General features: G+C 43.1%; 1 protein-coding gene across 6 annotated transcripts in view; it reads left to right on the top strand.

Annotated features, from left to right (window-relative positions):
* Window positions 1-13389, top strand: part of FRS3 (fibroblast growth factor receptor substrate 3) — a 95033-nt gene that overhangs the window by 27300 nt on the left and 54344 nt on the right. Inside the window, exon 3 of one of the 6 annotated variants that reach the window (XM_073542487.1) lies at window positions 604-687. The exons of the other annotated variants lie outside the window; for them this stretch is intronic. The gene's annotated coding sequence lies outside the window, so the exon portion shown is untranslated. The remainder of the gene's footprint in view (window positions 1-603; window positions 688-13389) is intronic. 6 annotated transcript variants of the gene reach the window in all.

Below are 13389 nucleotides of genomic sequence, written 5' to 3'. Positions count from 1 at the left end.
TGAGTGGCCAGTTATTTAAATGGTCACTATGTAATGCTACACTTCCTCTGTAGCAGCAGCTGCTACAGTGGTAATACCTGTCTGATTGCAACTTACAAATTGGTTGTTTGCCTTGAATGACAAAAGTAATACTACTGCTTTGATCAATCTGCCTCTTAATCTGTATGCTGCTAGGAGGTCCCTTATGTATATTATTTTTCCCCCTTAAAAATATTCACATCCTGTTTTGGATCAGGCTCAGACTTCTGTGCCACAGATGTGTTGATGCCTCAGCTGCTTTGTGTGTAACATCCTTATGCTCAACAACTGAAGGATATTCCTTTTCATAGAAGGCTTTTCTCTAAAAACTGCCCCAAATCTTCAGTTTCCTTAGTGAGTTAATTCCCATATCCATTTCTTCACAGACCAAAAATGAGGAACCCTGTCAAACATATGCTTACTTTTCAGTTACTAATTTTCCAAATGTAAATTTCTTATTGACCAGTCCAAGTCTACCTGCTTCGCCTGAATAAGTCCATTACCCTACTGCAGACTGCCCATGATATCAATACTTTTTAGTGTACCAATGCTGTTTCTCCTGATAAAGCTTTATTCCTATTTTAGTTTGTCGGGTAATTAGCCAGGATTTGATGAGCCATAGAGCCTGTCAAGGGTTGCCTCCTCACTTTACTGGGTCCTGTTTGAAACGTGAGTTGTGCAGACATGTGAGTTGCGCAGGTTCTACTTTCACGTAAGACCACTGGCCCTCCTTTCTGCAGTTTAGTCTCTCTTCTTTCTCTGGTTTTGCTTGAAGATATTGGAAAGTTTCGTAGCGGCCAAGTCGGCAGATTCTTTTAGCAAAGTTGCTGTCAAGATCTTCAGGCTTGTGCTCTCTTCGAATGGAAGAAATGTCCACTCTCCTTTTGATCAGCCTAGCCTAGTGACCCAGCCATGTGCTCTAGTCATATACGGAGATGTCTCCATTCTGCATTGATTCTTGATATAATTGCTCCCCATTCACTGACTGGTCCTGATCATAGATGCTAGTCCCCATGGACGTTACACAAGTAAAGACCCGTGGATTCCTCAGTAAGTTCTCCAGGCCCTAAACATCTAGGAGTTCAGTGCAATTTTCCTCTTTTTATTTCACTAGCAAGAAATTCTAGTGGAACACTCACTTCACGTCCTAACAGACAATCTCACAGCTATCAGACATATGGGTGCCATGCAAAGTCATTTTTACTGAAGCCACTGTGACCTTTCCTGTGCAGAACACCAAGTAATGGTAAACTCTGTTGACATGCCAGCAGTTCTAGACTTCTAAGTTGTTTTCATGTCATAAATCAGCTTAGAGTTCTTGAAAAAAGATAAAAGGTTAAAGACCATGCCATTAAAAAAGCTCCCTAACAATTACTGTATATACTCGTGTAGAAGCCGACCCCCCCCCCCCCCCCCACCAATTTTGCTACAAAAACCTGGGAAAACGTATTGACTCGCGTATAAGCCTAGGGTGGAAATGCAGCAGTTACTGGTAAATTTCAAAAATAAAAATACCAATAAAAGTAAAATTAATTGAGACATCAGTAGGTTAAATGTTTTTGAATATCCATATTGAATCAGGAGCCCCATATAATGCTTGATACAGTTCATGATGGCCCCATAAGATGCTCCATACAAAGTACGCCCCATATAATTCTGCACAAAGGTTAATAATGGCCCCATAAGATGCTCCATACAAAATACATCCCATATAATGCTACACAAAGGTTAATAATGGCCCCGTAAGATGCTCCATATGCTGCTCCATAAAGGTTATGGCCCCATAAGATGCTCCATAGAATAATATGCCCCATATGCTGCTCCATAAAGGTTATGGCCCCATAAGATGCTCCATAGATTATGCCCCCATATGCTTCCCCCATAAGATGCTCCATAGACTATGCCCCCATAAAATGCTCCATATATTATGCCCCCATTAAATGCTCCATAGAATAGGCCCGATATTGCTGCTGCAAATAATAAAAAAAAAAAAAAAAAAAAAAAAAAAAAAAAAAAAACACAAAAAAGACATACTCACCTCTCCGTCGCTGGGGGCCAGGTTCCGGTGTCGCCGATGGCTCAGGACCCTTCACCTGTCCCGTTCCATCGCTGCTCGCCGCTGTCTGCCGCGTCCTCTGTCAGTGACATTCAGGCAGCAGAGGGTGTGGCACGCACTAACCATGTCATCGCGCCCTCTGCTGCCTGAATGTCACTGACAGAGGATGCGACAGACAGCGGCGAGCAGCGTTGGATCGGGGACAGGTGAATATCGCATATATTTACCCCCTCCTGGTGCGGTCTCTGCAGCCCCGCTTCTCCCACGGTCTCCCTTCCTTCAGCGGTCACGCGGTACCGCTCATTAAAGTCATGAATATGCGCATATTCATGTCTTTAATGAGCGGTACCACGGGCCTGCTGAAGGAAGGAGCCTGAGACTGTGGGACAAGCAGGGGGGGCTGCAGAGACGTGCCAGGTGGGGTAAGTATGATCTTACATTCTCCCACCGACCCCCTGGCGTATATCGTATATGACTCGCGTATAAGCCGAGAAGGGGACATTCAGCCCAAAAAAATGGGCTGAAAATCTCTGCTTATACGCGAGTATATACGGTAATAGCTGATTGAAAGTGTTTTCATTTTTGGTTTAAAAAAAAAAAAAAAAAAAAAAAGCATTTAATGTAAAATATTCCCGCAACTGTGTCCATATCATTTAACAAATGTGTTGGTTGTATAAATCTTGCAGTTACAATCAATTTTTCAATCTCCATCCAAAATTTAGTTTAAACCAATGAAACAAGAATGATTTAAATAACTCGGCACAGCTAATACAGCAAGTGGTTTCTCCTAGCTTAACACAAAATTCCACATCTAGTGACTGCTTTAGTCTCAGAATAATTCCGCTCCTTCATAACAAGTCTTTTTCTACTTGATGAACCCTTTTGTCTGTTAGGACTGGAGATGGGCGAACGCGAACAGTAAAGTTTGCGTCCGTACCGAACACCTACTGTTCGGGCACGGACACCGAACACGGACTTCACACTGTGAGAACCCCTCTAGCACAGTGAGAGGTTTCTCATAGCAGCTCATTCTCCAGTGGTTCTTAGCCTGGACAGTCAATAGCAGTGATCATAGGAACACAATTTTAACAATGCTACACCAAGATCCTTTGCCACCTTGGCATCAACAAAGCATGCTGCAATAAAGGCCTGAAGCCTCACAGATTTTTCCAGTTAAGAAGAAGGTAACAATTTTGCAGTATCACAGGGAAATACCTGGGTGCCTAGATGGGCATCCTCAGACCCACCTCAGACCCACCCACCTGAAGTTTCTCCAGTGGCAGTTGTCTGGAACTGGAAGACTTCTGATGTCCAGAATCTCCATAGTGGTTACCTAAAACTGACTTGTGGCTTGATCCTTTGTAGTTGATGTCAGCAAGTCACCTCAATCTGCATGGGTTCTTCAATAAGGGCAACAGGTGCACAAGTCATAGTAGGTGCAGTGTCAGCAGTGTGTTCTGAGCTGAGTTTGCACAAACACCTATCCAGCTGGATTGCCAAGAGCAAGGCAGTAGCAAAAGTCAGGAGGTGGGAACTGAACCAACATGGCCTTAAACTTGGTCAGAAGGTCTAAAGCTAAACCAATAGTGAAGGGTCTTGTCATTCCACTGTGTGGCTGGGGCACACCTTAACTCTGCAATAATCCTTGTCTGGTTGTTCCCCCCCCCCCCCCCCCCCCGGTGGAGTGCAGCTAATTTACTTTCAATGAAGGCTTCTCAGTCAGGGTCATTGTACAGGAACCCTAATGCCTCCAAAAGTGTACAGTAGAGTCCTGGGTCAGAAGAGAGTTGAGAGAAGGCCAGAGCATGAGAGAAGTTTAAAAAAAAAAAAAAAGTCAAGGGAGAGGCTGATAAGGCTTGGGACCAAGTGAATTCTGCTGAATCCATTGTGCAAGATTCTGAATTAAATGGATCAGGTCTTGCAGTTTATCCACCACATGGAGGGGATACTGGTAGGCCACTTATAACATTTAGATTTGGCAGAGTGATCAAGCTCAAAATAGCTACCTTGGACAGACTTGGCACAAGCCACTCAGTATGGCTGTTTCCAGAGAAATCCTGATACCCTTTAACCCCTATACAGGGATCTGGTTTTACAACATAAAATTAGGAGGTGAACGGGTTGTCAGAATCTAGAGATCTGGCCATTTACTTCTGACTTGCTTCTGTGTAATGTGGTGGATGTCCAGTGGATGAACCTGACTTTTGACCTTGCATTGCTTTGTAACTATTCTCATTCTTTGATTTTTTTTCTCCTCACACTGATCTCCAGATTCTGACAACCCGTTCACCTCCTAATTTTATGATTTGACTTCTCTACTTTGACCCTGCTTGGAGACTTCTGGACAGCAGCCCTTCTGATGGTAGTTATCTATTGGATCCTGTTGTAAAACCAGATCCCTGTATAGGGGTTAAAGGGTATCAGGATTTCTCTGGAAACCGCCATACTGAGTGGCTTGTGCCAAGTCTGTCCAAAGTAGCTATTTTGAGCCTGATCACTGCCAAATCTAATGTTATAAGTGGCCTACAAGTATCCTCTCCATGTGGTGGATAAACTGCAAGACCTGATCCATTTAGTTCAGAATCTTGCACAGTAGATTCAGCAGAATTCACTTGGGCCCAAACCTCATCAGCCTCTTCCTTGACTCTTTTTTTTTTTTTTAACTTCTCTCATGCTCTGGCCTTCTCTCAACTCTCTTCTGCCCCAGGACTCTACTGTACACTTTTGGAGGCATTAGGGTTCCTGTACAATGACCTTGACTCAGAAGCCTTCATTGAAAGTAAATTAGCTGCACTCCATCAGGGGGAACAACCAGCCAAGGATTATTGCAGAGTTAAGGTGTTGTGCTCCAGCCACACAGTGGAATGACAAGACCCTTCACTATTGGTTTAGCTTCAGACCTTCTGACCAAGTTAAGGCCTTCTTAACTGGAAAAATCTGTGAGGCTTCAAGCCTTTATTGCAGCATGCTTTGTTGATGCCAAGGTGGCAAAGGATCTTGGTGTAGCATTGTTAAAATTGTGTTCCTATGATCACTGCTATTGATACCCCTCTATCCCAGTACATGGTGAAATACGTCACTAAAGAGGTGTCCCTGCTTGTTGGTATATTACATTAGCCTGAACAGTCGCATCTTGGCGCTGTCCAGGTTTAAAACTGTTTTTCCCCCCAGACACAGATTACGGCATGGGACAGAATGACGGGATAGGTGAGGGATATTGTTGTGTTTTTATTTATTTTTGGTCTATTACAGGAGAACGAGGGCTTTGGTGGAATTGGGCGTTAGGTGAGTATACAGTTGTACTCAAAAGTTTACATACCCCTGCAGAATTTTTGCTTTCTTGGCCTTTTTTCAGAGTATATGAATGATAACACCAAACCTTTTTCTCCACTCATGGTTAGTGGTTGGGTGAAGCCATTTATTGTCAAACTACTGTGTTTCCACATATTAAGTCATAATGGAAACCCAAAACCTCCAAATAACCCTGATCAAAAGTTCAAATACCCCATTTCTTAATACCGAGTATTGCACCCTCTAACATCAATGACAGTTTGAAGTCTTTTGTGGTAGTTGTGGATGAGGTTCTTTATTCTCTCAGATGGTAAAGTTGCCCACTCTTCTTGACAAAAAGCCTCCAGTTCCTGTAAATTCCTGGGCTGTCTAGCATGAATTTTGTTCTTGAGATCTCCCCAGAGTGGCTCAATGATATTGAGGTAAGGAGACTGAGATAGCCACTCCAGAACCTTCACTTTGTTCTGCTGTAGCCAATGACAGGTCGACTTGTTCTTGTGTTTTAGACCGTTGCCATGTTGGACCGTCCAAGTGCGTCCCTTGTGCAGCTTCCAGGCTGATGATTGCAAATTTGCCTCCAGTATTTACTGATAATGTGCTGCATTCATCTTTCCTACAACTTTGACTAAATTTCCTGTGCCTTTGTAGCTCACACATCCCCAAAACATCAGCGATCCACCTCCATGCTTTACAGTAGGACTGGTGCTCTTTTCGTCATAGGCCGTGTTGACCTCTCTCCAAATATAACGTTTATGGTTGTGGCCAAAAAGTTCAATTTTGGTCTCATCACTCCAAATTACCTTGTTCCAGAAGTTTTGAGGCTTGTCTCTGTGCTGTTTTGTGTATTGTAGGTGAGATACGTTGACATTTTGTGCTGTAATGGCTTTCTTCTGGCGACTCGACCATGCAGCCCATTTTTCTTAGTGTCTTCTTATTTTGCATCTTGAAACAGCCACACTGCTGGTTTTCACAGAATCCAGTATTTCAACTGATGTTATTTGTGGGTTTTTCTTTGCATCCTGAACAACTTTCCTGGCAGTTGTGAGCGAAATTTTTGTTGGTCTTCCTGACCGTGGCTTTGTTTTTACAGAGCCCCTGAGTTTCCATTTTTTTAATAAGTTTCAACACTACTGACTGGCATTATCAATTCCTTTGATTTCTTTTTGTATCCCTTTCCTGTTTTATACATTTCAGCTACCATTTCCCATAGATCCGTTGACAATTCTTTTGCTTTCCCCATGACTTACAATCCAGAAACGTCAGTGTCTGGATGAAAGATGCAAGAGTCTGACTGGATCCCAGAAACTCACTCAGCTTTTATGCTCACATACATACACAGATTACAAGCCAACAGGTCACAGGTGAGGATGTTACCTTTAGAAGCCATTCAAACCCATTTGTGTCAATTTCTGTGCCAAAATCTCCAGGGTATGTAAACTTTTGAAAACGTTCATTTGGATGTTTTGGGTTGTCATTGTGATTTAAAAAGAGAAAACACAGTAGTTTGACAATAAATGGCTTCACCCAACCACTAACCATGGGTGGAGAAATTTGGTATTATCAATTAATATTCTCTGAAAAAAGGCTAAGAAAGCAAAAATTCTGCCAGGGTATGTACATTTTTGAGCACAGCTGTGTTAACTGTTTGTTATTTTTAAATAATAAAGTAAAAGTGTGTTTTGTTTTATTTCTAATAAAGGACATTATTCTGGCTGTGTCTGTTTACCATACCACTATAGGATTAGTAATGGATACGTGTCTCATAGACCCCTCTCCATTAATAATCCGTGGGCTTTATGTCACCTGACAATACAAAGGTGACATTAACCCCACTTGCCCACCGCTACAAGGCAAGTGGGAAGAGCCGTGCAAAATGCCAGAATTGGTGCATCTAATAGATGTGCCTTTTTCTGGGCAGCTACGAAAGGATGCAGCCCCCAGTTGTGAGTTTTGCCTGGCTGGTTATCAAAAATACAGGGGAACCACCGCGTTTTTTTTAACTTATTTTTAGCGTAAGAACCGGCTAATGAATACACCAAATAGCTTCTGCTGTCACTGTTAGCAGCAGCAACAGGGGTCAGATGATGGGAGCTGTAGTCCCATCAGCTGACACCAGTGACCGGAGGTTAACTTTATACCTCCAATCACAGCTGAGCACTCACGCTGTCTTTTGACAGTGTGGGAACCGTGGCTCTCTGACCGGCGGGGATGATTTCACCGCCGATCAGAAGTGGTGTTTGCCGCGCTGTCATGCACATGACAGCGTTGCAAACACTGGGTGTTTGCAACGCTGGACCGTCCAAGTACAGGTACCCGATCCCAAAGGAAGGAGTGGCTTCGTAAGAGGCATATGAAGGTCTTGGAGTGGCCTAGCCAGTCTCCAGATCTAAACCCCATAGAAAACCTTTGGAGGGATTTGAAAGTCCATATTGCCCAGCGACAGGCCCAAAACATCACTGCTCTAGAGGAGACATGCATGGAGGAATGGTCCAATGTACCACCAACATTGTGTTCCAACCTTGTGAAGACTTACAGAAAACGTTGACCTCTGTCATTGCCAACAAAGGATATATAACAAAATGTTGAGAGGAACTTTTGTTAATGACCAAACACTTATTTTCCACCATAATTTGCATAATAAATCTTGCGAAATCAGACACAGGTGATTTTTCTGGATTTGTTTTCTCATTTTGACTCTTAAGGCCCCGTCACACATACAGATGCACCAGCGATCCCGACAGCGATACGACCTTGTCAGGATCACTGGTGCATCGCTACATGATCGCTGGTGAGCTGCCAAACAGGCAGCTTCACCAGCGATCAGCACCAGCGAGGACGCTGGTCTCTAAGGTAAATATCGGGTTACTAAACGGCGCGCGTCACTTAGTTACCCGATGTGTACCTTAGAAACCTGTGCTGGGAGCGTCGCTGATCGTTGGCTCCCGCTGCCACACGCAGCGATTCGCGCTGGCCAGCGGGAGACCAGCGATTAAAAACGGCCTAGGCCGATCGAGCACGATCAGCGATACCCGGCAGGGGTGGCCAGTCGCTGATCCCTGTCACACACACAGCAATGTCGCTGACGAGGTCGCTGTGGCGTCACAAAATCAGCGATCTCGCTAGTGAGATCGCTGTGTGTGACGGGGCCGTTATAGTTGTGGTCTACCTATTATAACAATTACAGGCCTCTCATCTTTTTAAGTGGGAGAACTTGCACAATTGGTGGCTCACTAAATACTTCTTTTTCCCCCACTGTACATTTCTTTTCAGTGCTATTGGAGGCTTTACAGGACTTGGCGATTTGCGAAGAGTAAATATATATACAGCTCTGGCAAAAATTGAGACCACGGCACAGTTTTATAAAAATCAGCTTCTCTACATGTCTGACAGCCATTCCATTCCAGTGTCAGTTGTATTCCAACCAGAGTAAACCTCATTCTACTTAATGTGCTTCTGATTAGGTGATCACCTGAACCAAATCTTATTTAACGAAGGAAAGTTTAAAAAATACCCTGCTGTGGTGTTCACAATCCTCTTGCAATAGGACAAGCTGGATGACAAAAGTGCTAGTAATATCCCAAAAGTAATAGGAATGAAAAAATAACTTTTAACTATGCCAAAGATGTTGAAAAGAAAAGTCTTGAGTGAGGAAAAGAAGGGCTCAATTCTAGCTTTACTAGCAGAGGGATACAGTAAGCGTCATGTTGCCTCCATCCTTTAGCTTTCCAAGACGGCAGTCCATTACAACAAGGTCATGCAGCAGGCACTGTGGACAACAAAGCTACAGACTGGCAGAGGGCGAAAATGACTCTCCACTGACCGGGATGACCGTCATCTTATTCGAATGTCACTCAGCAACCGCAGGATGACATCAAGTGACCTACATAAGGAATGGCAAATGGCAGCTGGGGTGAAGTGCACAGCAAGAACCGTTCGTAACAGGCTCCTAGAGGCAGGGCTCAAGTCATGTAAAGCTAGAAAAAAGCCTTTCATCAATGAGAAGCAAAGGAGAGCCAGGCTGAAGTTTGCCAAGACCATAAGGATTGGACCATAGAGGATTGGCATAAGGTAATCTTCTCTGAGTCTAATTTTCAGTTTTGCCCAACACTTGGTTGTCTAATGGTTAGACCGAGACCTGGAGAGGCGTATAAGCCACAGTGTCTTGCACCCACTGTTAAATTTGGTGGAGGATCGGTAATGATCTGGGGATGCTTCAGCAAGGCTGGAATTGGGCGGGTTAACCCCTTAAGCCCCAAGGGTGGTTTGCACGTTAATGACCAGGCCAATTTTTACAATTCTGACCACTGTACCTTTATGAGGTAATAACTCTGAAACGCTTCCATGGATCCCGGTGATTCTGACATTGTTTTCTCGTGACATATTGTACTTCATGTTAGTGGTAAAATTTCATTCAAATAACTTGCGTTTATTTGTGAAAAAAAAAATGGGAATTTGGCGAAAATTTCGCCATTTTCCAACTTTGAATTTTTATGCCCTTAAATCACAGAGATACGGCACACAAAAAACTTGATAAGTAACATTTCCCACATGTTTAATTTACATCAGCACAATTTTGGAACCAAAATTTTTTTTGGTTAGGAAGTTATAAGGGTTAAAAATTGACCAGCGATTTCTCATTTTTGCAACACCATTTTATTTTTACAGACCACATCACATTTGAAGCCACTTTGAGGGGTCTATATGATAGAAAATACCCAAAAGTGACACCATTCTAAAAACTGCACCCCTTAAGGTGCTCAAAACCACATTCAAGAAGTTTATTAACCCTTTAGGTGCGTCACAGGAATTTTTTGAATATTTAAAAAAAAAATTAACTTTTTTTTCACTAAAAAAATACTTCAGGTTCAATTTTTTTTATTTTACCAAGGGTAACAGGAGAAATTGGACTGCAAAAGTTATTGTGCAATTTGTCCTGAGTACGCTGATACCCGATATGTGGGGGGGAACCACTGTTTCGGCGCATGGCAGACCTCAGCAGGGAAGGAGCGCCGTTTGACTTTTTCAATGCAAAATTGGCTGGAATTCAGATCGGACGCCATGTCGCGTTTGGAGAGCCCCTGATGTACCTAAACAGTGTAAACCCCCCCCCCAAGTGACCCCATTTTGGAAACTAGACCCCCCCCCCCCCAAGGAACTTATCTAGATATGTGGTGAGAACTTTGAACCCACAAGGGCTTCACAGAAGTTTATAACGTACAGCGGTACAATTAAAAAATCATATTTTTTTCCACAAAAATGATCTTTTCACCCCCAATTTTTATTTTCCCAAGGGTAACAGGACCCTAAAAGTTATTGTGCAATTTGTCCTGAGTACGCTGATACCCCATATGTGGGTGTAAATGACTATTTAGGCGCATGGCAGAGCTCGGAAGGGAAGCAGCGCCATTTGACGTTTTGGGCTGGAATTGAGATCGGACATCATGTCGCGATTGGAAAACCCCTGATGTACCAAAACAGTGGAAACCCCCCACAAATGACACCATTTTGGAAACTAGACCCCCTAAGGAACTTATCTAGATGTGTGGTGAGCACTTTGAACCCCCCAGTGCTTCACAGAAGTGTATAACAACCGGGCGTGAAAATAAAAATATCGTATTTTTTGAACAAACATCATCTTTTAGTCCCCATTTTTTTTTTTTTTTTCCCAAGGGTAACAGGAGAAATTGGACCCCAAAAGTTGTTGTCCAATTTGTCCTGAGTACGCAGACACCCCATATGTGGGAGAAAACTACTGTATGGGCACACGGGGCTCGGAAGGGAAGTAGTGACGTTTTGGAATGCAGACTTTGATGGAATGGTCTGCGGGTGTCATGTTGCCTTTGGAGAGCCCCTAATGTACCTAAACAGTGGAAACCCCCCACAAATGACACCATTTTGGAAACTAGACCCACTAAGCAACTTATTTAGATGTGAGGTGAGCACTTTGAACCCCCAAGGGTTTCACAGAAGTTTATAATGCCCAGGCATGAAAATAAAAAAATCGTATTTTTTCCACAAACATGATCAATTAGTCCCCAATTTTTTTATTTTCCTAACGGTAACAGGAGAAATTGGACCCCAAAAGTTGTTGTCCAATTTGTCCTGAGTACGCTGATACCTCATATGTGGGAGAAAACTACTGTATGGGCACACGTCGGGGCTCGGAAGGGAAGTAGTGACGTTTTGGAATGCAGACTTTGATGGATTGGTCTGCGGGTGTCATGTGCGTTTGGAGAGCCCCTGATGTACCTAAACTATTGAAACTCCCCACAAGTGACCCCATTTTGGAAACTAGACCCCCCACGGAACTTATCTAGATGTGTGGTGAGCACTTTGAACCCCCAAGTGCTTCACAGAAGTTTATAACGCCTGGGCGTGAAAATAAAAAAAATCATTTTTTTCCACAAAAATGATATTTTTGCCCCCAACTTTTTATTTTCCTAAGGGTAAAAGGAGGAATTGGACCCCAAAAGTTGTTTTGCAATTTGTCCTGAGTATTCTGATACCCTATATGTGGGGTAAACACTGTTTGGGCGCATGGCAGAGCTTGGAAGGGAAGGAGCACCATTTGACTTCTTCAACACAGAATTGGCTGGAATTGAGATCAGACGCCATGTTGCATTTGGAGAGCACCTGATGTGCCCAAACAGTGGAAACCCCCCAATTATAACTCCAACCCTAACCCCAACACACCCCTAGCCCTAACCCTGATGGGAAAATGGAAATAAATACATTTTTTTTTATTTTATTATTTTTCCCTAACTAAGGGGGTGATAACGGGGGGTTTGATTTACTATTTATGGCGGTTTTTATGTTTGGCGGCTGTCGCACGCTAAAAGACGCTTTTTATTCTAAAAATAGTTTTTGCATCACCACATATTGAGAGCTATAATTTTTCCGTATTTTAACCCACCGAGTCATGTGAGGTCTTATTCTTTGCGGGACGAGTTGATGTTTTTATTGGTACCATTTTCGGGCACGTGACATTTTTTGATCGCTTTTTATTCCGATTTTTGGGACGCAAAATGAACAAAAACCAGCGTTTCATGAATTTCTTTTGGGGGGGTGCGTTTACACGGTTCCGAGTGCTGTAAAATTGATAAAGCAGTTTTATTCTTCGGGTCGGTACGGTTACAGCGATACCTCATTTAGGTTTTTTTTTATGTTTTGTCGGTGTTTTGCAATGAAAACAATTTTATATAAAAAAAGTAATTATTTTTGCATCGCTTTATTCTGCGAGCTATAACTTTTTAATTTTTTTGCGGATGACACTGTATGGTGGCTTGTTTTTTGCGGGACAAGATGACGTTTTCAGCGGTACCATGGATATTTATATGCGTCTTTTTGATCGCGCGTTATTGCACTTTTTGTTCGGTGGTATGATAATAAATCATTAATTTTTGCTTCGTTTTTTATTTTTTAAGGGATTCGCTAAAGGGGTTAACTAATGGGACAGATCTATAGGGCGGGTCGCTACGGACGAGGCGATACCAAATATGTGTACTTTTATTTTTATTTTTATTTTTTTTTTTATTTTCACAAAATGAATTTATTGGGGAATATATAATTTTTTTTTTTTTTTTATTATTTTTTTTTTAAATTATTTTTACACTTTTTTTTTTTTTTTTTTACTTTATTACATAGTCCCAGGTGGGACATCACTGTCCTGTGACAGATCGCTGATCTGTCACATCACAGATCACTGTGACAGATCAGCAATCTGTCACAGGCAGTTCTGCAGACTTCCTCATGCCTGCGCTTTGCAGGCAGTGAGGAAGTCAGCTCCCTACAGGCCCCTGAAGGCCCCCGTCGCCATCTTGGATCCGGGGGCCTGTAGGGAAGGAGTCCCCCGCAGCAGCGCTGCACATTGCGCTGCCGTGGGGGGCTCAGGGAAGCACGGAGGGAGCCCCCTCCCTGCCGATGCTTCCCTTTAACCCCCGGTACACCGCGATCGTGTTTGATCGCGGTGCACAAGGGGTTAACGTGTCGGGTGTCGGGTGTCAGCTGTGATAATCAGCTGACAC

The sequence above is a fragment of the Dendrobates tinctorius genome, unplaced genomic scaffold (genome assembly GCF_039654945.1).
Source record: "Dendrobates tinctorius isolate UK_male_01 unplaced genomic scaffold, ASM3965494v1 ptg000127l, whole genome shotgun sequence".
In the NCBI taxonomy this organism is placed as follows: domain Eukaryota; kingdom Metazoa; phylum Chordata; class Amphibia; order Anura; family Dendrobatidae; genus Dendrobates; species Dendrobates tinctorius.
The sequence above is the reverse complement of the archived record's forward strand: the minus strand, read 5'-3'. Positions and strand labels throughout refer to the sequence as shown.